At 46.7% G+C, this 26,569-nt stretch overlaps 1 long non-coding RNA gene across 1 annotated transcript in view; it reads right to left on the reverse strand.

Annotated features, from left to right (window-relative positions):
* Positions 1-270: 270 nt before the first annotated feature.
* The window catches only part of LOC144769267 (uncharacterized), a 386,313-nt gene continuing 360,014 nt past the window's right edge, over positions 271-26,569 (reverse strand). Inside the window, exon 4 of the long non-coding RNA XR_013598687.1 lies at positions 271-342. This is a non-coding gene — a long non-coding RNA (uncharacterized LOC144769267). The remainder of the gene's footprint in view (positions 343-26,569) is intronic.

A 26,569-nucleotide genomic window follows, 5' to 3' on the forward strand; every position in this document is an offset into this window, starting at 1 on the left:
GCTCCTTTCTCTATAAAACCACAAAGCTTGATTATTTGATTAATACAAAAATAAAATAGTACATCCCAATCCAGCTAGAACCACGCCCCTACAAAGCCACCGCCATCCTGTTTGATCTCCCTGATTTAGATTTTAGATGTCATGATAGGAATCATAACCCTATTATCCCAAGTCTCATGCAGGAAAAAAAATATTGAATTATTTAACAAAATCAATTCAGTGATAGTTTCACAATAGCTGATAAACTAATTATGCTCAACTCTCTCTAGTTTATCGCACCTGAATATGCGTGACAGGGCGACCCCTCAGGCAGGAGAATATTGATGGTCTTGAAGGTGGAGCCTGTGAAGTGAAAAAAATATATATTTAGTGAAAATAAACTTTCATTTGTGTTAATTTCATGAAAGGCGATCATAAATCCTATCTATAGCACAACTGAAATTCTCTACATCATCTTTGATATGCCTATTGAATTCCAATAAGTGTTTAGAATAAAGCACAAGTGATGTAACAATGCAGAGCATTCAAGCCCAGTGATGTGTCTTCTGCGACACCAACAGGTCAGGCTGATACTTCAAACCCCCAAAGAATAAAAAGTTCCCTGGACGTAAAAAGAGTGCAATCTAACTTTTACTACACGCTTTTCATTTGAGACACATATTCTCAGGACAAAAAGTTTCTTTCTGAGACTTTTGGACCCAGCCACACTACTATTTACCAGTAGTGGCAGAACCAGAAAATGTTATGACCCTAAAGCATTCGAAGAGTTCCTACGGGGACTCAACTGCTCCCAAATGGATAAAACCCCGGCGTCCTGTACAGAGAAGAACCATGCCGAAGTTGAATACTACATTTAGTGGTTAACCTGTCTTTTTATAGCATTCGAAGACTATTTTATGCCAAATTTAGTATTCTATAGTGTTCTTTTTGGGAATGCTAGTGCATGAAGACTACTGATATGTGAGTGGTACTTCTTGAATACTAACAGAATACTAACCACATACTTATTTGTAATCGCATAGTCTTCATTTACAATGCAGAACATTTAATGATTGCAAGCAATTTGAATACTACTGGACTTTACCGAGACTACTATTAACATTCTATTCAAGCTGCATGCTGAATGGTAGATCGTGCCTTATTTATTATACTATTTTATGCCTTATTTATTATACTATTGTGGTGTTTGTGTAGTGTAGGGTAGTGTTATAGGGTTTAGGGTAGTGCTGGGGGATCGTGGAGGGTAGTGTTTGAGCATGGGGACTGGACTGGAGGTCTGGTGAGAGTCATGCTGGGGGTAGTGTTTTAGGGTTTGGGTAGTGTTGTGGTGTTTGTGTAGTGTAGGGTAGCGTCTTAGGGCTTAGGGCAGTGCTGGGGGGTCTTGCAGGGTAGTGTTTGAGTGTGGGGACCGGACTGGGGTTCGGGGGAGGGACAAGCTGATGGTATTGTTTTAGGGTTTAGGGTAGTGTTGTGGTGTTTGTGTAGTGTAGGATAGTGTTCTAGGGTTTAGTGTAGTGTTGGGGGCTCGTGTAGGGTAGTGTTTGAGTGTGGGAACAGGACTGGGGGTTGGCGGGGGGGTCGTGATGGGGGTAGTGCTTTAGGATTTAGGGTAGTGTTGTGGTGTTTGTGTAGCGTAGGGTGGTGTTTTAGGGTTTAGGGGAGTGCTGGGGGTCATGCAGGGCAGTGTTTTAGTGTGGGGACCGGACTGGGGGTCGGGGAGGGTCATGCAGGGGGTAGTGTTTTAGGGTTTAGGGTAGTGTTGTGGTGTTTATGTAGTGTAGTGTAGTGTTTTAGGGTTTAGGGTAGTGCTGTGGGTCGTGCAGGGTAGTGTTTGAGTGTAGGGACCGGTCTGGGTGTCGGGGGAGGGTTGTGCTGGGGTAGTGTTTTAGGGTTTAGGGTAGTGTTGTGGTGTTTGTGTAGTGTAGAGTAGTGTTTAGGGTAGTGCTTGGGGGTCGTGCAGGGTATTGTTTGAGTGTGGGGACCAGACTGGGTGTTAGGGGAGGGTCGGGCTGGGGTTAGTGTTTTAGGGTTTAGGGTAGTGTTGTGGTGTTTGTGTAGTGTAGGGCAGTGTTTTAGGGTTTAGGGTAGTGCTGGGGGGTCACACAGGGTAGTGTTTGAGTGTGGGGACCAGACTGGGGGTCGGGGAGTGTCGTGCTGGCAACTCTACTTTATCTTCATTTTGATGAAATGCATTCTCACACTATGGAAGTAAATCTCAAGTACAGGAGAGGATGTGGCCTAATGGCTAGAGTAGTTGACCTCGGAGATTGGTATACAGTTCGCGCCTCGCCAGGGACGCTGAACATGCTGTGATTCTGGTCAAATCACTTAATCTCCCGGAGCCTAACAAAAAATTGTTGAGTCCATCTGTAATGCACATGGTGCTCAAGTAAAGGGCTCTGATTCCTTGGGGTCTAGTTCTCCCTATATTACCCCCCCCCTAAATAAAATAAATAAATATATATATATATATATATATATATATATATATATATATATATATATATATATATATATATATATATATCCAAGAAAGAAGTGACTCAAACAGATAGATTCACCAAAGAACAAAAATATATTTCCACTACAACGTTTCAGCTTCTGCCTTCCTCAGGTAGTTTCAAGATGGTAAGCTCAGTGGCTGCACAGATGACACAGCTGAATTTTCAAAAAGCATCATGAGTGAAGATTCCATTTGGAATGTGAAATCAATGCAGTCCTGAGAGTTCTTGAGATATGCAGTAATCAGGTTGTATTGACAGTAATGTTCTGTCCATCTGGATGCAATGATTTTAAACAGTACATCCAGAAGTTTTCCCTGGAGTCCAGTAGTTCTTCCTTTGAGACATATTCCACAGGCAAAATCTTCAAATCTGATAGTGAATGATCCACAAGGTTAAAATGATTGGCTACAGGCTGGTAAATGTTCTTATTAATTATTGCTGATTTTTGGTTCCTGAATCGTGTGCGGAAGTCATTCACTGTTTGGCCTACATATTGTTTTTTACAGCTTTGCCGTTGGCACTGAATCACATAAATAATGCATGTTGAGCGACATGTAAGATGCTGCCTTATTGCATAGGTCCTTCTGGTAACATAGCTAGTAACTGATGATGTTTGTAAAAGGTATTCACACGTGATGCACCTTTTAGAGTCACAGCAATGAACCCCTGCATTTGTTACAGCTTGCTTGAGTTCAGCTCTCACAATAAGAGATCGTAAATTTGGAGCTCTGCGGTAAGCAGTGACTGGCGGTTTTGGAAAAACCTTTTGCAATTTTTCACAAGTGGACAGTAAGGGAAATGTTTTTTGCATTATATTTCTGTAGTTGGGAGCTGATGGATGAAAGTCAACTACAAATGGAGTTCTGTCACTTTTGTTTCTGGCGTTGGTATTCCAAATAAGTGCTTCTCTGGGTAACTGCAAAGACTTGTCAATTTGTTGCTGTATGATATGCAGAGGATAGCCTTGCCTTCTAAATAATGTAGCAAGCTCCTGTAGATGGTCTTTACAGGTTTCCTCATTGCTGCAGATGCGTCTTATTCTGAGTGCTTGGCTGTAGATGATGCTCAGTTTAGTGTGATGTGGGTGACATGAAGTCCAGTTTAGATACAAATGAGCATCTGTAGGCTTGTGGTACAGATCAGTTGTAATTTTGTGTTCATGAATGGTGACTAGCACATCCAGAAAAGGGAGATGATGCTTCTGTTTGGTATTGCTGATGGTAAATTTGATGGTAGGATGGATATTGTTGATATTAGCTGTAAATTGTTCTAGTGTTCTACTTCCTGCATTCCATATTATAAATATGTCATCAATGTATCGTAGCCATACCAGTGGTTTGATGCTAGAAGTAGCAAGTATACTGTTCTCTAGTTTGCCCATGAATATATTTGCAAAGGATGGAGCCAACCGGGTACCCATGGAAGTACCTTGTATCTGCAGATAGTGTTTACCATTGAATATAAAATTGTTGGATTTATGGACAACTCTAGCAAATTTGGTAAGCACATTTGTTGATGGTTTTTTCACAGTTCTTATACTAAGAGCTTCAGATAACACCATAAGCCCATCCTCATGTGGTATATTGGTGTATAGTGATGTAACATCAAATGTAGCCAGAAGAGTATCATCATCAAATGTGTAGGTTTGGTTTAATTTTTCAATAATCTGAAGGAAGTGACTGGTATCTTTAACAAATGATGGAAGTTCCTGTACAATGGGCTGGAGGTGCAGGTCAACAAATAAAGATAGTCTCTCAGTGGCGGTGTCATTGCCAGAGATGATGGGACGGCCAGGATTGTACATTTTGGGAATTTTGGGAAGCATATGAAATCTTCCAGGTCTTGGTTTGGGATGAATAAGTATATCTGCTGTTGTTTCATCAATGAGGTTTAAGCACCTGTACCTTACAACCATGTTTTTAATTTCTTTGTTCAAATCTTCAGTGGGATCAGTTTCTAAAGGTTTGTAAGTGTTGGTATCCATTAGTTGTCTCATTCCTTCCTCAATATAATCACTTACTTTCATGGCAACCACTGCATCACCTTTGTCTGCCGGTTTTATATTGACATCCATTCTCTGTTGAAGGAGGTGGAGAGCTTTTCTTTCTTCTTTGCTAATGTTATCAAAAATCTTTTTAGGTGTTGATTCCTTGATGAGTTTGTTGATGGATAAAATGTATGTATCAAGAACAGGATTTCTACCACATTGAGGAGTCCATGATTTGGGATGGCGGAACTTCTTAAATGGATCTGGAAGGTAGCTTGGCAGACCAACATTAGAATTATTGTAAAAGTATTCTGCGAGTCTGCATCTTCTCTCGAAGGTTTTTAGGTCTCTCATCGTGTTGGCCATATTATGGTCCTTCGGTACAGGACAGAAAAAGAGGCCTTTGCTCAAGAGGTTCAATTCACCTGTTGATAGGAGCCCTCCAGTCAAGTCAATAACTGAGTCAGATGTCTGGAAGGGTTGAAGCTGGCTGATGCTATGCAGTCTTTTTTGTCTTATAAATCTTCTGTTCTTTTTATGCTGTTTACTCACAGGGCTTACACTGACAAGAAAATCTCCAAAAACAGAAGGATTTACGAAGTGGTTAGTTGGAAGAGGAGGTATATGAAATCTTAACATATCTCTTTTTGGTTTTTAGATTTAATTTTAATAGAATTCCTGTCAGTCATCTTTTTTACTACTGCAATTCTCTGTAGTATGTGTGCCACTTCAGAGTCACTTTTTGTGTTCTTTAAAAGTTCCAGTTCTTTTTGTAGCTTGGCTTTAAGCATCTGCATTTTTTGAATGGTTACTTTAATAGATACCAATAGTAGGGCCATTGATGAGTTATGCAGTAAAATATTCCATGTAGCGGACCATTCACAACTAGTTAGTTTAAAAGGTGGCTTAGACTTAATGTCCAATCCCATAGGATAGATGTTAAGTTTTTTATAGATTTGTAAATGTGCTATTGTAAATTGGCACTTACTGATTTTCTCCTGGATGAACAGCGCATATCTAGGATGTAGATTTGTTCTTGACATGGTGGTTGCTTCTGGCTTGAGAGTCGGATCCAGGGAGGATACAGGTTTGTAATCCCAAAAACAGTGTACTTGAAGATGAAGGATCACAAGAAAACAACAGACAGCCAGGGCAAAAATCTGGATCCCAAAGGATACAATGAGTCATATATATATATATATATATATGTGTGTGTGTCACAGAATGTGCCATGTAATGCAATCTCATATTCCTTTTCTTGCCATGTAATTTAGACAACATTGCCAGTGTTAGGTTTTCCAATATTCCATACTTCCAATCGCGCTCAGAATAACCTGTGTATGTGGCTATTATAGTAATACGCGTGGCTGTTTTATTAATTGAATTTAATTACAATGGAAGCTTTGAAACAACTGCGCAGTTTCTTGGAGACCTCGGCATTCCGTGATTGTGTAAATAACTGAACCCCCATGTCAATAAAAAAGTGCATCCTCTAGCCTCTTAACATATCTCGTTCTTGTGTAAAGCGCTAAGAGGCCAATTGGGTCATATCCACGCTATATAAAGCCGAAGTTAAATGCTTTACACAAATTTGAAGTTAAATAATTTACTTTGAAACAAATTAAAATATCTGCGCTGTCTAATCTACTTCTGCGATAGTTCGATGGCTCAAATAAGAAAAACTAAGAAGAAAAAGTAAAGGCTTCTACAGATGGTGTGCCCATCTGCAGAGACGTTTTTATAAATTAGGACAATGCAATTGCCACTGCTTTATGACTGCCAGGTATTTCACTGTGCATTTGCTGCAGTCCTTTGTCTGTTTCTTTTACGCAATGGCATTGGAGCGGAAGTGGAAGTACAGTGTGAGCGGGCGAGGAGAAAGAGAAGATGCTGCTGCGCCGGTCAACACGTGCATTTGGGGCTGCATTCGAGAGAGAACGAGAAATCACTGTTCAATCTCATTCGGTATTTCTGGGGTTGAGCATGAGCAGAGATGGCAGTAAGGAGTGTGATTTCCCGCCTCTCTTCGCCCTTTGGGGTTCTTTGCAAGTGCTGTGCTTTGTTTGAATGGCGGGACGCCACCATTTAAATTGCACCTTCAAACCTACTGCTCTGTGAAACTCATATTTTAAAACCAAGTGAGTAGCAGCAACTTTGACCACATAACCCAAAACACCTAATTATCTGGCACTTTCCCTTTATCCCCCTCACATGGATATCTCGGAAAAAAGTTTCTGTTTACCAAATGCAAACCCTTAAAAAAATAAATAAGAAGAAACGCCTACTGTATTGTAGGCCAGTTGAAGTACTAATCTGCAGTCATTAACAAAACCATTCAATATGCCTCTCAGTTTTGCCGGACCCTACTCAAAGCCACTGTGCTTCTTGCTCACTATACCATCACCCACTCACAACACATCCTAGTAACACTACTCACCACTAGACATGTTTCTTCTTCTTCGCTGCTGCTTGTACATATTTGAGAATCAACAGGCAACTGTATTTCCATTATCTCAAGAAATTGTCAATCTATGTAGGGGCCACTGGAATTATGTAGCTGAAGAGGACCAAATCATGTGGCATAGTTGACTAAAATATGTGGTAAGCAAAGGCAAATTTTGTAGACTAATGCAGCACATTTTGTGACATATTTTTCCATTTATTATTTTGGCATTTTTATTGTTGTTGACACTGGCTTGGCGAAGGTTTTACTCCATTAGTACTACTTTAAAACTCATATACAGCAATAGGCTACAGAAAGTTGACCAATAAACCTTCACAAAAGGACTTCCGCTATGCAGCAACAGAATAGTAACTCTGCTCTATGTCACTCCACTGTACGCCACTCTACGTGACTCCACTTTGTCACTCCAATACATGACATTATCTGCCACTCCATTCTGCAACACTCTATTCCACTCTTCGCAGTTCCACACTGCAACACTCCACGCCACTAGCTAGTGCACAACATGGCTAAAACAAATTGGCAAAGCCAATAGCTTTTCAATAGGCAAATGTCATTCAAATGTCATATCACACACTTTTGTGTCGAACTGCATTTCCTTTAAAAAAAATGTACAAGTCAATGCCATAAACGCCTTGTACAAACATGATTAGTGAAATGTTTTTATAAGTTCTAACATTAATGGAGTCTGGTGGATAATCAACACAGGAGGAATTAGAACAATTACTTTTTTATCTGACAACTAATTGAATTTTGCACAATTGCTCATTTTGGGTAACCTGAAAACAAACAGTGGTGATCCTGTCTTGTCATGGACCAAGAAGGTATTCAGTCAGGTTCTCAACAATTCAGGAGGAGGGGTGTCCTGGTAAAATCCTGTGTATGTCTGGGTTGGCTCCTTTGCTTTGTGCTTCTCCTAGGATCTCTTGCTCAGATCTTGTCACATACCAGAATTATAAAATGCTTACAAAATGCATGACTAATGAGTTTGTAACAGGCGTATTAGAATCATTGACTCCCAAGATATGTAACACATAACATTAAGTCCAAAAGCCATCATTAAAAGAAGTCTTGTGCAAGCAGCCAAATGAATACAATTGCTATAAATTAATCAGAATTAATGGGACTTGTGTTCAATTAACATTCAATTTGAATTCTGCTAGTCTTACTTAACTCTTGACAGTCATTGCCATTAGTCTTGAGATGTTGCTCACAAAGATACCACTAATCTTCAATTACCGGTCACAATAAAAGAGACTAGCCTTAATTTTGCTCTTCAAATAGCACATTAGTGTTCAATTATTCATTCATTCAAATATCTTTATTCGGCACTTAAAAAGATACCATTAAAGAACATGAAAATACATACATACAATGTTTAAAAGCATTTTTTTTTAAAAAGACATATTAAGAACGATAAAAAAAAATAAGTGTTCAATTAACATTCACCTTAAATTCTGCTAGTCGTACTTGAGTCTTCACAATCATTGCCATTAGTATGCAGATATTGCTCACAAAGAATACCACTAGTCTTCAAACAGTGGTCACAATCAATGAGACAAGTCTTCATTTTGCTCTTGAAAGAGCACAAGAGCTGCAAATAAACCCTAACAGAATACTACTAAACTTCGAATACTATTCTTCTAGTATACTACTAGTCTTCTTTCAGCAATCAATTGAAGTGTTCATTATGTATTTGAAGGGTGGTTGAGTAGAACTAGTATTCCCTCATTTGCATATTTCAGCCTGTGGGCATACTACATAGTCTTCATGCATACTAAATAAATACTATATTTAATAGTAAATCAATACCGCTGTAAACACCGGAATCACACTAAGTGAAGATCTTCCATGTTGGATCAAAGTTTCTACAACATTGGTCACCTCCCACCATTAGTACATGGCAACTGCTATTGGCACCAGATATACTGTAAAATACATAGAAACCAACCCTCTAAAAATAGTGACAAATTAATGTCTCCTCCTAAGGAATAGACACTAACAAGTTGAGACATTGAAATACAACACCCTTATTCATTTTTGTACATTTTCTGTGGATTACACACAATTCAAGTAATCTAATCGCTCCAACAGGTTTCGCCTTGTATCATAAAGAAGGAGTCTCTCACGTTTGCTCCCCCTGATAAAGTAAAGTAAAAATAGGGTAGAGACTAGAAGAGAATGTTTAATAGATCACCCTCAATACGTGTCCAACTTCATATTTACAGATCCTAGAACATCCATTTTAAAACTCCTAGTGCCTGATTCACAAAGGTAAATGTTAGACCTGTCAGCCTTTGAGTGGTGTTCTCCTGTTTGCTGAAATTCCTGTTTGTTATTTTGTTGGCATTAGGGCTATGTGTCCTTTACCACTGCTAACCAGTGCTAAAGTGCTTGTGCTCACATCGTTAAAAATGGTAAAATTGGCTTACACCCGATTGGCAAATTCAATTTATTTATAATTCCATATTAAAGGGATAGTATATGTACAGGGGGTCTGTAAATTAAATACTGCAAGTGGGCCTTCAGCCCTGTGCGCAGTTTTAAACTTCCACTTTAGCCTAGCAAAATAAGCCTTTTTTGAGCCCTAGCCCTTCGATTTCAATACATATAGGTCACCCCTAAAATAGGCCCTAAATAGCCCAAAGTAGAGGGTGAACTATGTTAAAAAAGGGGGACATGTTTGTCTAAGTTTTAGATATCCTGTTAGTGAAAAACTCTTACATTTTTTTTCACTATTGTAAGGCCTATCTCTACCACTGGATAATATAGGGTTACCTTTTTAGGTCTCGCCTTGCGTTGCAGCGCAAATGCGTTGCCATCGCTTTGCGAGGCATGCTGTATATCCTGTAGCGTGTAAGCTTCATGGAAGCTCCGCCCACTCTCTGCCCATTGGCTTTTGTCTTAAATGCTGCCTTCTGATTGGTTTAAAGCTTGTTAGTCCCTCCTCATTCATCATTTGTATCCTTCCACGGCTATTGACCCCTTTACTCCTAACGCTATTTTCTTCCCTGTCTCCCCCCTGCCCCTCAGACTGGGACTTCCCACCCCGGCCACCCCTCCACCCCACTCCCGTTTGTGTCTTCTCGACTGCCGGCACTTGCATTTTCAATGCAATAGGTCTCGCGTATATGCAAGTCCTATTGCATTGCCAATGTTTGGTTTTTTATTCTTGTAAGCACTATTTCTGTTCACGTGACGACATGCTTTGCTTACGGTTAGCGCCCCGTGTGCGCTTTCACTTTCTAACAAGCAGGACAATCAAGAGCTCCTCTAACTAGCCACGGCTCACCTCTACTTTCTTATAGTTTGGTGGGGGGCTGACTTCAGAACAACTGCTGAGCTGTGTGGCCACATGTGACAGGCCGGGCTGAGAGTTAAAAAAGCACATCAGAAAATGACGCCAGCCCTATTAATGTTTTCGGAGGTGAGTCTGAGGTATAAATGGGGACACCCCATGATATCCCTTTATGAGGGATTACTTTTAGAGCGCAGTTGTCCAAATGCGTAGGATGTACATCGGTTCAGTAGAGGAACTGCTGAAATATTCAAGTGCATCCGGGTCAGACATAGTTCAGAGGAGCATGGGGTGGTTTTAAAGTTGAGGGGGAGGGATGCCCCTGTCTCTCGCCCGTCCAGTCCTTCCTGTCGGCACAGGCCACCAGGGTTACGGATTCTGGGCCTGCAGCAGCCATGGGGACGGGGAAGCGTTGAAGCCCAGCGCCCCTTATCTCGCGTCCCTGACTCTGTTTCTGTGCAGCCCTGTATCCAGGCCATCGTTTGCAAGTCCATCTCCAAGGCAACGGGGGATGGGTGTGCGCCCCGATCTGTCACGGTGTGATGTGGCCCCATGATAAATGCAGCTGAGAGACCTCGGGCCTGCCCGTGCCATTGTACAGGCTGGGATCGGACCATGGGGTTGGTGCGTGGCCTCTCACCTCTTTATGCAGGTTCTGGCCACCAGGTCAGGGTCATTCTGTACCTGGTGCTCTCCATGCACAGAGTTTGACCGTGTGTACAGGTACACACACCTGTCCTTGCCACGGTCGTACATCACTCTGAAATGGTATATCATGTGACGTAAAAACAGGTTCTGTACAGAGAGACTTATAGAGGGATGCTGGCGTTTTGATTCAAACTGGTAATTTCCATTTTAAACGCCGGATCCTTAACCTGTGAGCATCTGGTGTTGACACACAGGGAGAAATGTACAGTTTATCTCATAATAAAACGCTGTTTTCGCAACATACGAAGAGCATGTGCAGAGCATCTGTACATGTGTTACTTAAAACAAGGCTTCCATCGCCAGGCTCTTCCACTTTTGAGGGCCTGATTGAGCGACTGGTGCCTGGGGAGGCACAGTGACTTGGCCAGAATCACACTGTTTGTTTGCCTCGATGAGGTAGAGTATATAGGCCACAGCCCGTCTATGCTGCCCATCGCCCCACCTGGTCCCATAGTCAAACACTACACCCTGTTCAGTCCCGTCGGACTCAGCTGCAAAAAGCTACCTTTAGGGTTGTATTTGATTTCTCATACACCTTCTCACATTCAGGTCTTTTTTTTTTTTACCTTAAATGCCACTAACATTGTCAGAACCCACGACTATTGCAGATATTGTGCCATCATAAATTCAGGACTTTAGGTGTCCCCAGAGAATAGCAGTGCTGATGACCAGGATTTGACACACGGAAAATCCTAAGTTTCTGTGCATTCACAAACCTTGCCTTTTCCTTTTCTTGCTTTGTTTTCATAATGAAAACATTTGTTTATGGGGCTGATACGTGTAGAGTGCAGCCAGCCATTAACATGGCTGCGCAACGTAGTAACATGCAGAGCGAAAGCCCGGCCTCAGACTGGTGGCTAGTATGACCAGCTTACATTGGTGTTGCAACTAGCTTTAGTTGACAGTGCCAACAAGACTGGCACTGTAGGCAGTGTCTGTAAGTACATAGAGAAGACACGCAAAAAGGTGGAACTCGTGGAAAATGTGTAAACCTTTGACTGATCGATAGTGTAAGAACTTGAAGCTCGCGCTGGTGGGGAATTCAGCTGGCGCACTCTCCTTCAAATTAGAATTGTACAAGTCAACAAATCAACATGGAGAGCCAGCCGAGCCAAGGGTCTGGCTTGGCTGGTACAGCCAGTGCACGAGCCGAACCCTGAAAATGCTTGCTATGTAAACCATACAACAAACATTAACATGTAATAAATGCTCTTCAATATTAAAGAAAAAAGTGTATTTCTTTTAAATGCAGAAGCGTTGACCTTAATACATCACATTTGGCACTGTCCTGAGATAAAAGTGATAGTTTGTAAACATGACCGATTAGTGAACTAAGAAGGCAAGTGAGCTGTCATGTAAACCTGCACGGGGTGCTTAGATTAACATAAAGCAACATTATTGTCTATTAAATGAAATGCAATAGGAATTGTACAACTGCAATACACGATGGGTGGCGCTTGCATGCTTGACACGTTGACGCTAATGCGACCTGCGGCACCAGGGCCGAGTGAGTGATGGATGCTGAACTCACTTTGACCGCTGCTTGTCCCCCCCTCACCCCCCCCCCCCCTCCCCAATCCTGGCTTGGTCCTTTGACCTCTTGGCCCCCGTGGCACGAAGGCCTTCTGGCTTCGAGGCACTTTGGTCTGTGATCTGGGGGAGGGGAGCTGGTAAACTGCCACACGCTGCTGAGCAGGGGCGCCGACTTTTTTTCAGCTACATAAACTGCAATGGAAGCTGCAATTGAAGCCGCTATTTCAGAGTACTGTCCCCGGTGGCTGCTGGGAGGCTGCAGCACACCTGCCAAGGTTTCATACTGCTATTTGTGACATTTTCATAATTCCGGTGTATTTATGAGTGACATTCAACGACTATGAGTGACATTTTCTCGCAAGCAAAATGAAACCTATAAATATCAGAAGATGCATACAATCTCGTTTACAGTCCTATTTAGAATAACAAACGGGCCTTTGCAGACTATGAAAACAGCAACAAATAGCGTTTTTCTCTTGGGAAGGTGGCAGCCCTACTGGCAGATGTGCATAGCCTTGCACTTGTGAGTGTGCACCCATGCCAACCCAGACCCACTGTACATTGTGCGAGGTGAGGGCAGGCTTACTCGCAAGTTGTTGACACATTTCAGTGTTAACAATCTATTTAATAACCCACCATCGGGCTCACACATGTGAAATGTCTATTGTGAGGAGTTTCTGGGGCCCAGGAGCAAGGGGAGAGAACAGCAAAATGCATCCTTTGCAACACCAGCAGTGCTGCGCTCCTTCACAAGCACAGGCAGCGACTAGTCGGGCTGCAGCTGAACTCAGCGGCTAAAATGATCAGCTTTAAAACAGATTTGCAGACGTATGCTCAATAACACACACAGCTGAGCAGAGTACAGCACCAGCAGTGACGCTGAATGTGTGAGTACTGTACACAGTCAGCCACGGATGGTGTAATGATGGAGCCACCCGACGTCACACACGCACGCACCCCGAGGGCAGGCTCGCCCAAGGGTATAAATAAAAGGGCACGAGATCGCTCAGGGTCTTCGGCCCAAAAGTGATAGTGAGTGTCTGTGCCTTCATTTAAGTAAAGTGTATAGCGGCCCACCCCTGAGGCCTAGGCCCGTCACAGCCCCCGTGACCGCGTCACTACATTGGCGATGAGGGGGTCTAGCCCACGCCTCGACCAGCTCACCTGCCCGCCGAAGACCTGGGCCCCGCACTCACGGCGCTCACGCTTCCCACGTTTGAGCCGCTGCCTCGGCCCGGCCGTGCCATCTGGCCGCTGACGGCGGCTGCCGTGCCCCGCTGGGCCCACTGTGAAGGAGGGTGCCGTACGTCGCGCGCGGAGCCGCGCAGAGGTGAGGTCTGCCCCGCGTGAAGGTGGGCGCGTGTGCGCTGCTCCGCCCTTGCCTGCGCCTCTCAGCCCGATGGGCCGCACGTCACTCCATCAGACGGCCGCGCCCTGCCTTTGCTGCCGGAGAGTGTGAGAAGCTGGCCTGATGTATGATGTCTTAAATTCTGGGGGCACCTTATATCAGTCCAAACAATCCCTTATGGTGGTGGTTGGAAGTCAACATTATAGACAAGCTATCCTAGAGGTAGCATGGACTAAGCAGCCTAAAGGCTTAACTCAAGAGGACATGTGAAGCCAGCTGTTTTACCATATGCAATCCTGTAATATCAAATGAAAGGACACCACACAAGTTATATATTATAAAAATATATGTATTTATCCTCAGAATAATCCCCACTACTCTTTATGAGCAATGAAGCACGAGCGTTTAAATAAGAGCACAATATAACATATACAAGTTGCACAATTATGGATGAGGCCGGTGGCCACTCAAACCATATATCAAAAAAGTGGTATAAGTATCACTAATCGATCAGGGGTAAGGCCTAGGGCCTTGGGAATCGCTGGGACTACACTGGACTAACAGCAGTTAGGACGGGAGTAGCCCGCGGGATGCGGGTGCAGTGCCTAAAGCACACGCATGCACCAATGCAAAGTCAATGGTGCGTAAAAGTTATCGAGTTACAGTTTTAAGAGTCTTCCGACTGGACTAGAAGGACAAAACTTTAGACTTAGACACTAGAGGTGTAACCCACTACAAGAGCACCAGCGATCAAGAGTTACCTCACCCACAGGAAGCGGGTGCACAGGTGCAAAGATGTGTCGGGTTTCGGCACGAAGATCTATGGTGCCTGGAGATGAAGATGCTGCAGGCGTCCAGAAAAGAAGTGTCCGGTGTGATCCAAGGGTGGATCGAAGATGCAGAGTACCTGAAAGCAGAGGGGACGGAGTCTGGGTCACTAGCCAGTGACCAGGAAGGAACCAGGAAGGAACCAGGCAATGTTGGGCGCAATCAGGTGCTTGCCGTGAAGCTTGTCCCCACTGTCACGTGGTCTCTGGGGCACCCAGGATGTCCTAGAGTAAATCACGAGCTGTCCCACAAAGGCTCTCGCTGTCGGCGGTGTCGGCTTCAAGATCGGAATCAACAGACCTTGGCAAATGCAACCCACGCAGGATTCAAAGATCACTTCTTACTCGGACCAGCAAGGTCTGAGCGGGTGCTCCTTTTCAGGGGAGCGAGGGCCAGTCTGGAGCAATCAGACTAGCAGAGCAAATTCATAGGTTCATTGGTACTGGGGCCACTAGCCAATGGGCAAGCGACTGGACCAACGCATCAAGCAGGAAAATGCAAAAGGGCCCCACGCTGCACTCAAGGATTGTGGAGGGGTGAGCTTCAGTGCAAAAGTTGCTGGGGGCTAAAGCTTCTCAAACTCCAATGCACAGCTTTGAGGGAGCCTCGGATGCTGCACGGTCAGCGATTTGTAGTTTTTCCAAGATGGCCGGCCTAATGCTTCAGATAGCATCCACGGGTCTCAGCTCTGCAGGGACTGTGGATCGGGCTGTTAGAAGGCAGGCACACTGGGTCTTGTTGATCTCTGTCGCTCGAGTTCTGGCGGGAACTGCAACAAAGCAAACATTGAGGTGCTGGATGGTGCCTGTTTGCACAGGGTGGTCACTCCTTGACCACAAGGGAGATTCTTCAGTCTTCCACGTCGAGTGGGATGTCGAAGGGTCCAGAGTTTCGTTTCATAAGTTTCAGTCAGGATAATCTGATGTGCATCTGCACAGCTCCTACTTTTAAGTCAAATAAAGGGGCTGGATTACCTGCTAGGTCCCTCCTATGGGTGGGACCCAGGGAGGGGGTGGTTACACCCCTTTCCCTTTGTCCAGTTTCATGCCAGGACTGGGGCTGGATGGCCCCAGAACCGGTTTGACTGGAATCTGCCCAGGAACACCTTATGCGCCCCAGGCAGTGTCTAGTTTCTTTCAACCCTCCCTGCTACCATCCACTATCTCCTGTCTGGGGTGGTGTGACACCTCCCTGTGACAGGAAACCCTTTGTCCAGTCGTCCTCTGCCAAGTTTCGGTCAGCAGCAGGAGGGCAGACTCGTGTCTGTGGCAGCAGCATCCATTTTGTGATGCTGGGGCTCTGGTTCGGATTAACCGCGTTTCGAGTAAAGTAACATGTCTTCTCCCTCTAGAAGGGTGGGATGCTATCCCCATCAACAGGACTGGCGAGGGGATGGTATTCCAAAGTGTATGACACCAAACACAACATGTTTTGATAAAGCCAAACCAAAGTTAGCATTAACCGCAAGGATTATAATGCACTTGAGAGTATATGGTATGGCAGTATCACTGGAACAGCAGTAAGGAAATGGTTCCCACCACTGCAGTCAGACTCAGCTCATGCTAGAGCACCATCTCACATAAAACCAAGCACTCTGCCTCCAGGATTGTAAAGGCCTGCCATAGGAGTGACTTATAGGTGTCTATGTGTCCATATATAGGTTTAGACATAGGTATACTATATCTAAGCAAGGGGTGAGTACACCACCTTGCCCCAGCTGTATGAACAGCCAGTTATGTCGATTTTAAGATATGCTGCAGCCCCTGGTAGGCCTTGGATGCACCCATGCCCTGGGCACCTACAGTGCACTGTACAGGGTCTGATAAGGCGTCCAGTACCAATTTAGGTATGCACCTAGGGTACATGGAGTCCATTTTAAGAGAGAGCAGATAGCCTGGGGCCCTGGTTAGCAGGATGCCAGGCCAACTAAGTCGAAAACCAGCTAAACACAAGGGAAAAAATCTGGGGTAACCATAGTCAGGTATCCACCTTCCTACATAGCCCCCCCCCCCAAACAAAAGGAGATAAGGCTATCCTTGAGCAGGTAAGCCTATATTGCCTAAGTGGCCATATAAGGAAGTACCTGCACTAGCATGGTTACCCCCTGTCTCATGGTCCACTAAGCAATCCCTCACCCTAGGGGTATCAGAGGGTCTCCACCATAGGGAATACCCTACCTGTGGTGTGTTTTGGCAAAGTAAAAGGCTGGTGTTGAGATGGAGTACTGAAGTGAGGCTCCACTAAATTAGGGCTCAGCTTCCTCCAATCACCTTCCACCATGTGTGCCTTTCTTTCCTTGACTGAGTTGCACTGTGCTCTCAGGGTCAACCTCTGGCTGCCTACAGCTGGAGGCTGGGTCCCTTCTGTTGGCTTACTGGAGGGACAGATCAGGTTTGGGGCCTTGGGGTCCCAGGTTTGGCTGTGCCCAACAGTGTCCATTTGGGGGAGGTCCCTAACTAGTTGTAAGGGGGATCCCTCGGGAATTTTTAACGTTTTCACCTGGCTAGGGCTGCTAGCTTTGGTGCCCCTAATCTGCTGATGGGGGTGTTTTATTTGACAGGGGGCCCTTTGGGGCTCACTGACCTCCTTGACCTCTGTAGCCCTGGGCTGACTGAGGCAGGGTAGAGAGGGGCAGGTTACCTGCTCCAGACTGGGTCCCACCTTGGAAGGGTCCACTGACATCAGGGGCTCTGCGAGGCTAGGGGCAGTTCCTTCATAAGGGGTAAGATCAGTTCCCTGAGGAGGCTGATCCTTTCCTAATGTCTGGTGGGAGGGAGATTCCTCTTCCTCCTCAATGCTCTCTGTTTGTGTGGAGTGATCCATAGTTTCAGGCTTCACAACACATGAATCAGTTTGAGTTTGGGCTGTGGCCATCACAGCCCCACCAACCTTTTCAGGAAGCGACTCAGTTTGGGTATGGGCTTTTACCATCAAAGCCCTGCTAATCTGTTTAGGAAGGGATTCTGCTGAAGATGGGGCTGAGTCTTGCACAGCCCTACCAAACTTTTCAGGAAGGACATCTTGGATTGGGGCTGTAGCCATCACAGCCCCACTAACCTTTCCATTGACATTTACCATTTTAGAATGGGTTTCTTGTTCAACCTCAGCCCAGGCTGAGATTTCCAAATCATTCCCAAGTAGACAATCTACAGGCAAGTTTGCTGACACTGCCACTCTCTTTGGGCCAGTGACACCTCCCCAGCTGAGATTTACCACTGCCATGGGGTGATTTCTCTGCACTCCATCAATATTAGTCACCTGATATGTGGCACCAGGTAAAAGTTGCCTTGAGATGACTAGGTTCTCAGTCACCATAGTGATACCAATCCAATCCAAAAATTCTTTATTTCGGTCTTTTAGACCATAAAAGATACAATAAATATTTCCACATTTAAAAACATCACTATTATAAAAAGACATTACATAAAAATACTTTTCATTAGTAGTCCAGACGTGAATAGGAGTTACATTGCAGTTCATAACAGTTATCAGGCTTTTAGTAGTTTTTTCCTTATCTGCCACATGGCCATTATGAATTTAGCGACTGCAAAGACTATGTGGGGCAGAGTACTCGTTTTCAATATTCTGTACGCATACAAGTAACTCCTAAAACCCAAGTTCCTGCATAATGGCACTAGCCAATATTTCCTTGGTCTGTTATAAGCTGAGCAAAAAAACAGAACATGATTTTCCTCCTCATCATGATTACTGCACCCTGGACAGATTTTGTCGTCCCTCTTTAGCCATGATACTAGCCCCTGTGTCTCTGTAGGCCTCAACTTTTTGACCATTGATGATGGGCTCCTGTCTATATTTGCTCAAAGTGTTTGGGCAATCAGTGAAGTTGGCAAACCCCAATGCCATTTTCATAGACAAGAGTATCTGTATTAGGGGACCTAGTTAGGCCAGAATCCACCTGAGTTCCAAAAGTAAACCCACCCAAATTATTGGGGGTGCTCCCACCACCTGGGGGATTACTGCTGACAGTAACAGGAGGTGTTGGAGCTTTACTTGGAGGTATGTTTTCCTTATTGTTATTCCTGGGACAACTGCTATCAGTTTTCCAGTGGCCAGGCTGTTTACAGACATGGCAATAAGGTTTCTTCTGGTCAGAGGAAGTGTTTTGGGACCCACCCCCACCCTTGGAGTTTTGGGGCCCTGTGGGAGACTTTTCTTTAGATTTATCCCCACCCTTCTCTTGAGCCTTGGAAGTATCCTTCCTTTGGTCATTACCCTGATTCTTAGGCCTAATCCTGGTTCTGACCCATTTGACTGCCCTCTTACCCAATTCTTGTGGAGAGGTCAGATCTGAGTCCACCAGGTGCTGGTGTAAAAGCTGGTTCTGACAATTACTTAGGATCTACTCCCTCATAATCAAATTATACAATCCTGTATAGTCATGTACTTTGCTGCCATGTAGCCAACCTTCCAGAGCCTTAGTAGCACAATGTACAAAATCAGTCCAGTCCTGAGTCTGAGCTTTTTGGGTATCTCTGAACAACAACCTGTATTGCTCAGTGGTTAAGACAACCCCATCAATGAGAGCACTCTTCAGGACTGTATAGTTTTTAGCATCCTCAGATCTAACTGTGAGGAGCTTATCTCTCCCTTTCTCAGAAAAGGAGAGCCACAAGATTGCTGCCCACTGGTCTTGAGGGACCTGCTGTACCATGCAGGCCCTCTCCAGAGCAGTTATCCATTTGTGGATATCATCCCCATCTCTGTAGGGGGGCACAATCTTACTCAGGTTTCTATGTTCATAGGACCTGTCTTTATCCTTAGGGATAATGCTGCCACCAGTGGGTGTCTCCCCACTCAACTTCTGCTCTCTTGCAAAAGCAAGTCTAGCTTGGGCCAGGGCTACTTCCTCCCTCTCTATTTGGAGATTAACAGCTCTCATCCTGGCCTTATACTCTTTCCTCGGAGGGGAAGTCATTCCTCTCTGAGATTCTCTTGAGGCACTAGAAATGTGAGAATCCCTGGAAGGAGTTCTCTCTCTCCTATTGCCTGGGAGAATTCTGCTATTGGGTCTGGAGAAGTGTCCTTCTCCATTCCCATGTAGGACCAAGTTGGCTTGGCTAAGCCTTGCAACTGGGACCTGTTTTCCCCTCTGATCCTGATCTTGCTCTTCACCTTCTGATTCAGGGTCTGCCTCCTCATTTTCTACTTCTGGGGAGGTCTTCTCAGTCTCTGGGGGGGTTCACTCCTTCTCCTGACCCTGAGGGAACTATTCTAGCTTTCTCAAGATCATCCTTCTCCAGGATGGCTGTCAGGATGGGAATGGTAGGGTTGTGACCCTTTCTCAGCTTCCTTGCAGTGCACAAGGCACTCAAGTCTTTATGGCTGAATTAGTCATAGTCTGAGGTTGCCTATGGAGGGTCAACCATCACAGGTAGAGAGCTTCCAGCTTCACCTGTGCCAGACATGACTCTAGTGTGGTGTAAGTGACGCACCTACCTACACTAAGTGTTTTCCTACTGTACCTTGCTAGTGAGTTGCAGTCAGGGTGTGCTAAGCCCTTCTACCTACAACTACTAAGTTCAGTAGAACTTAAATATGCTAAGCTTTTATTTATATGTACCTATGGTACTTAATGTGATCTTACAATTTGATATAAGATTGCAAAGGTAAAACAACAGCAACGCTCAAATCCGTACCGCTGCTCACCAATGTGAGAAGCTGGCCTGATGTATTTATTTATTTATTTTATTTATTTATTATTTTGTAGAGCGCGCAGCTACCTCCGACGGAGGTGTCCCGGCGCTGAAGACATTATTTCAGGAGGGTCGGGGGAGAGTGAAGAGTGAGGTGGGTTTAGATCTGGGAAAAGAACCAGGTCTTTAGTTTTCTTCGGAACAGGGGTTCTGATGCCAGGAATCTTAACTCTGTGGGCAGCTGATTCCAGAGTTTGGAGGTGACAACTGCAAGGGCCCTTCCTCCCGTGCGAGCAAGACGAAAATGGGGGCATATCATGAGGCGGAGATTGTTGGATCTGAGGTTACGTGGTGCCTGTGAAAACTTCATTCTGCGCCGTAGATATGTAGGGCCTCGGTCATTGAGGGCTCTGAAAGCCAGAGTTAAGGCTTTGAATTGGATCCGCAGTCTTATTGGGAGCCAGTGGAGTTTGATTAGGTGGGGTGAAATGGAGTGATGATAAGGAATGTTATAAATCAGCCTGGCTGCTGCGTTCTGGACTCTCTGTAGTTGGTTAATGAGGTAGGATGGAGCACCTACATACAGGCTATTAGCGTAGTCTAGGTGGGAAGTAATCAGGGCATGGACTACTGTTTTTCGAGAGTCTAGTGGTAAGTAGGGGATGATTTTTTTTAACATACGTAGCTTCCCGAAGCAGGCAGAGGTAACTTTGCTGATTTGGGTTTTACAGGAGAGAGAGGTGTCGAATTGAAAGCCTAGGTTTCGGGCGGCTAGGACTGGTACTGGGGGAGGGTTGAGTTCGGTCGGCCACCAGATATTAGGAGGTAAGGGTGATTTCTGATTAAAAAATAAGACCTCAGTCTTATCGGTATTGAGCTTTAAGTTGTTCTCGGACATCCATGAGGCGATCTTCAGCATGCAATGGCGAAAGTTGTCGAAAGATTTTTCAGTGTGTTTTTTGAAGGAGAACACCAGTTGGGTGTCGTCGGCGTAGAAGGTAACTTTGACGCCACAGGATTAGACAACTTTTGCCAGTGGCTTGAGTTACACATTGAAGAGGAGCGGGCTAAGGGAGGATTCCGGGGGCACCTTATATCAGTCCAAACAATCCCTTATAGTGGCGGTTGGAAGTCAACCTTATAGGCAAGCTATCCTAGAGGTAGCATGGACTAAGCAGCCTAAAGGCTTAACTCAAGAGGACATGTGAAGCCAGCTGTTTTACCATATGCAATCCTGTAAGACACTAGAGGTGTAAACCACTACAGGAGCACCGGCGTTCAAGAGTTACCTCACCCACAGGAAGCGGGTGCACAGGTGCAAAGATGTGTCGGGTTTCGTCACGAAGATCTATGGTGCCTGGAGATGAAGATGCTGCAGGCTTCCAGAAGAGAAGTGTCCGGTGTGATCCAAGGGGGGATAGAAGATGTAGAGTACCTGAAAGCAGAGGGGACAGAGTCTGGGTCACTAACCAGTGACCAGGAAGGAACCAGGAAGGAACCAGGCAATGTCGGGCGCAATCAGGTGCTTGTCGTGAAGCTTGTCTCCGCTGCCATGTGGTCTCTGGGGCACCAAGGATGTCCTGGAGTGAATCACGAGCTGTCCCACAAAGGCTCTTGCTGTCGGCGGTGTCGGCTTCAAGATCGGAGTCAACAGGTCTTGGCAAATGCAACCCATGCAGGAATCGAAGATCACTTCTTTCTCGGACCAGCAAGGTCTGAGCTGGTGCTCCTTTTCAGGGGAGCTAGGGCCAGTCTGGAGCAACCAGACTAGCAGAGCAAATTCAAAGGTTCGTCGGTACTGGGGCCACTAGCCAACAGACAAGCGACTGGACCAACGCGTCAAGCAGGAAAATGCAAAAGGGCCCCACGCAGCACCCAAGGAATGTGGAGGGGTGAGCTTCGGTGCAAAAGCTACTCGGGGCTGGAGCTTCTCAAACTCCAATGCACAGCTTCAAGGAAGCCTCGGATGCTGCACGGTCAGCGCTTCGTAGTTTTTCCAAGATGGCTGGCCCCACGCTTCAAGTCGCCTCCACGGGTCTCAGCTCTGCAGGGACTGTGGATTGGGCTGTTAGAAGGCAGGCACGCTGGGTCTTGTTGATCTCTGTTGCTCGAGTTCTGGCGGGAACTGCAACAAAGTAAACATCGAGGTGCTGGATGGTGCCTGTTTGCACAGGGCGGTCACTCCTTGACCACAAGGGAGAGTCTTCAGTCTTCCACGTCGAGTGGGATGTCGAAGGGTCCAGAGTTTCGTTTCATAAGTTTCAGTCAGGATAATCTGATGTGCATCTGCACAGCTCCTACTTTTAAGTCAAATCAAGGGGCTGTATTACCTGCTAGGTCCCTCCTATGGGTGGGACCCAGGGAGGGGGTGGTTACACCCCTTTCCCTTTGTCCAGTTTCGTGCCAGGACTGGGGCTGGATGGCCCCAGAACCGGTTTGACTGGAATCTGCCCAGGGACACCTTGTGCGCCCCAGGCAGTGTCTAGTTTCTTTCAACCCTCCCTGCTACAATCCACTATCTCCTGTCTGGGGTGGTGTGACACCTCCCTGTGACAGGAAACCCTTTGTCCAGGCGTCCTCTGCCAAGTTTCGGTCAGCAGCAGGAGGCCAGACTTGTGTCTGTGGCAGCAGCATCCATTTTGTGATGCTGGGGCTCTGGTTAGGATTAACCGTATTTCGAGTAAAGTAACATGTCATCTCCCTCTAGAAGGGTGGGATGCTATCCCCATCACCAGGACTGGCGAGCGGATAGTATTCCAAAGTGTATGACATCAAATACGACATGTTTTGATAAAGCCAAACCAAAGTTAGCATTAACCGCAAGGATTATAATGCACTTGAGAGTATATGGTATGGCAGTATCACTGGAACAGCAGTAAGGAAATGGTTCCCACCACTGCAGTCAGGCTCAGCTCATGCTAGAGCACCATCTCACATAAAACCAAGCACTCTGCCCCCAGGATTGTAAAGGCCTGCCATAGGAGTGACTTATAGGTGTCTATGTGTCCAGATATAGGTTTAGACATAGGTATACTATATCTAAGCAAGGGGTGAGTACACCACCTTGCCCCAGCTGTGTGAACAGCCAGTTGTGTCGATTTAAGTACCAGCCAGGGGTGGCAAAAGATATGCTGCAGCCCCTGGTAGGCCTTGGATGCACCCATGCCCTGGGCACCTATAGTGCACTGTACAGGGTCTGATAAGGTGTCCAGTACCAATTTAGTTATGCACCTAGGGTACATGGAGTCCATTCTTAGAGAGAGCAGATAGCCTGGGGCCCTGGTTAGCAGGATCCCCGGCCAACTAAGTCGAAAACCAGCTAAACACAAGGCAAAAAATCTGGGGTAACCATAGTCAGGTATCCACCTTCCTACAGAGCGGTACTGAAGCTCCCGCTCATTACAGCACGTGTTGTGGTGCGGCCTGCACGCTAGCACGGGGAGTGGAGTGAGTTGGATTTTGCCCCGCGAGCCACAGCTGCCCTGAGTCATCGCCCACCATGGCGCTGGGGGGTGAAAGGAAGCCAAGAATTCCTAGGCAAGTGTAAAGCCACGCAAGAAGAAAAAAAAGAAAAGACGGGAAAAGAAGGAGGAATACACCTGCGTGCCAGTGCCCTTCTCCCCACACGTGGGTGGCTACAGGCCCAAACCTCACACCTCACACCTCACAAGCTAGCACCTTCTCAGGAGGGGTATACATCCAGTGTTGTGGCCAGCTCTGCGCCAAACATATCCCTAGCTCCCGGCCTGCCCCCCAGCTGCCCTGCTGGTCTCCGCTGCAGACCCTGGACCACTGCACCACTCAAAAAAAAAAAAAAAAAGAAACTCTGAAGGCCAAGAGAGAGAGGAGGGGCGGTCGGAAGGAGGTGACGACAAGGTCCGCGCCCGTGCCCAACAGCCTGCGAGTGGCCGGTTTGTGCAACACAAGCCTGAAGACGAATACCACCGCCACACCCCAAGGAGATGAGTGCCCCGGCTACCCAAGGAGGTACCCCCGGGTCAGCTGGCGCCCCCGGGACAGCTGGTGCTCCCACATAAGCCGCGGCACAAGGCCCTGCGCCCCAGCATGCCGCCCACCAGAATCCTGTGCCAAGCCTCGCTGCCCAGCCGCCCGCCGCCGTCCCTGGCCACTGCCTCCCTTCAGTAAGCTCTCGGACTAGTCAACCGCGGCTGCTCGATGGCGGTCCTGGATTGGTCGTCTCGACCAATACTTTGTGGGAGTGACAGAAACAGACGGAAAAATGAAGAGATCGCTCCTCATGTGCCATGGGGGTGCTGGGCTGTACGACTTATTCGAGCCCCTACCGGACAGAGGCAACAACGACGACTACACAGGGGCGGTCGCTGCCCTCAATCGCCACTTTGATCCCCAAATTAATCCAGACTACGAGTGGTTCAAGCTGAGGCAGGCGCGACAAGGAGAAACCGAAACCATAGACGTCTACTACGCTCGCCTGAGGAAATTAGCCACCTCATGCACACTCCCCGACCAACGGCTAGAAATTCATGCACAACTCATTCAAGGGTGCCGCTCAGTCCGGCTGCGACGTCTAATCCTGAGACAGCCTGCATCCCCCTCGACGAGATCTTGGTCCTTGCACGATCACACGAACTGTCCAACGCCCGGGCGGACGAGATGGAGGCTGCCCTGAATAGACCCGCGGCAATCCACCGGGCGCCAGCTGTGAAAGAAGAGAGAGTGGAAGTGATAAGCAGACGGCCTCAACAGTCAAGAAGTGCCGCGAAGTCATCTCAAGCCCCGACGTGTGGCAATTGCGGCCTAGACCACCTGCCAGGAGGAAGGTGTTTTGCAAAAGGAAAGACGTGCTCGCAATGCGGGAAACTGAATCATTTCGCCAAAGTTTGGCGGAGTGGCGGAGGACGACGGACCGTGCAAGGAGTAAGCCAACTGACGGTGGAGGATCCAGGCCCCTGCAGTGACAGCTCCCGCACGAGTCTCGACTTTGAGGGAGAGGATGATGACGTATTCTTTGTATCCTTCGTTGGGAGAGAGGGCTCCAGGAGACGGTCACCAACCATGTGCAACATCACCGTAGCTGGTTCCCCGGTGCACGCACTAATCGACACGTGGGCATTGGTTAATGTAATGGACAGCATCCAGTACGAGAAGTTAGTGCCTCAGCCATCCTTAGCCCCGTCCAGAGCAAACATCTACACATACGACAGCGATGAGCCGCTTCCTCTGCGTGGCATACTGGAGGTGGACGTCGTGAGTGAAGGCCGGAAACTGCACACGAGATTTCACGTCACAGAGGGCAAACGAGGAACCCTCCTAAGCTGCCACACGGCCGAGGACTTAGAGCTGGTTTTCTTTGCAAACCCAGTACATGAGCTGCACTCAAATGAGATGCTCAAAGACTTTCCCATGCTGTTCAAAGGCCTAGGGTGTCTCAAGGGCAAGACCTTCAAGCTACACGTGGACCACACAGTCAGGCCCACAGCGTTGAGGCACAGGCTGGGTGCCTTTCCACCTCTCGACGCAGGTGGAGGAAGAGCTCTGAAAACTCGAGAACCTTGGGGTGATCGAGAAGGTGTCGGGCCCGACCCCATGGGTCTCTCCTCTCGTCGTTGCCCCGAAGCCGAAACAGCCAGGAGCCATCCGACTGTGTGTTGACATGCGTCTTCCCAACAGAGCGGTGAAAAGAGAGCGACACCTGACGCCAACGATGGATGACATCGTTGCGGACTTGAACGGCACCAGGTGGTCCACCAAGCTGGATCTCAATGCGGGTGGTCAAGGTGGTACTAGATCGCACATTTGCAATGATGAGCCTGCCCGAGAAAATAAGATCGGACAATGGTCCACCTTTCCAGGGCCGAGAGTTTCAAGCATACTGGCGTCCCACGGCATCAAGCACCGGAAAATCACCCCACACTGGCCTCAGGCCAACGGAGAGGTCGAAAGGTTTATGCGCACTCTAAACCGAGCGCTATGGATCGGAGTGGAGAAAGGCGAAGAAGCTGAGCAGTGCCTCTCGCAATTGCTGGGCGCATATCGCCAGACTCCGCATAGCACCACCCGGTGCGCTCCAGCACACTTGCTGTTTAAAAGGCTACCAGAGATTGTGTTCCGGCCGACCTGTCCTGGAGTCCCCTGTATCTGGACCAGAATGCTGCGCAACAGCGGAGGAAGCTGTCCAATGACAAGGCAAGTCAGGCCCGGAGAGCCCAACCCATGGATATCGTAGTGGGGGACCGAGTGATAATGAAAGACAGATATCCGAA

This window comes from Lissotriton helveticus, chromosome 7 (genome assembly GCF_964261635.1).
Source record: "Lissotriton helveticus chromosome 7, aLisHel1.1, whole genome shotgun sequence".
In the NCBI taxonomy this organism is placed as follows: Eukaryota; Metazoa; Chordata; class Amphibia; order Caudata; family Salamandridae; genus Lissotriton; species Lissotriton helveticus.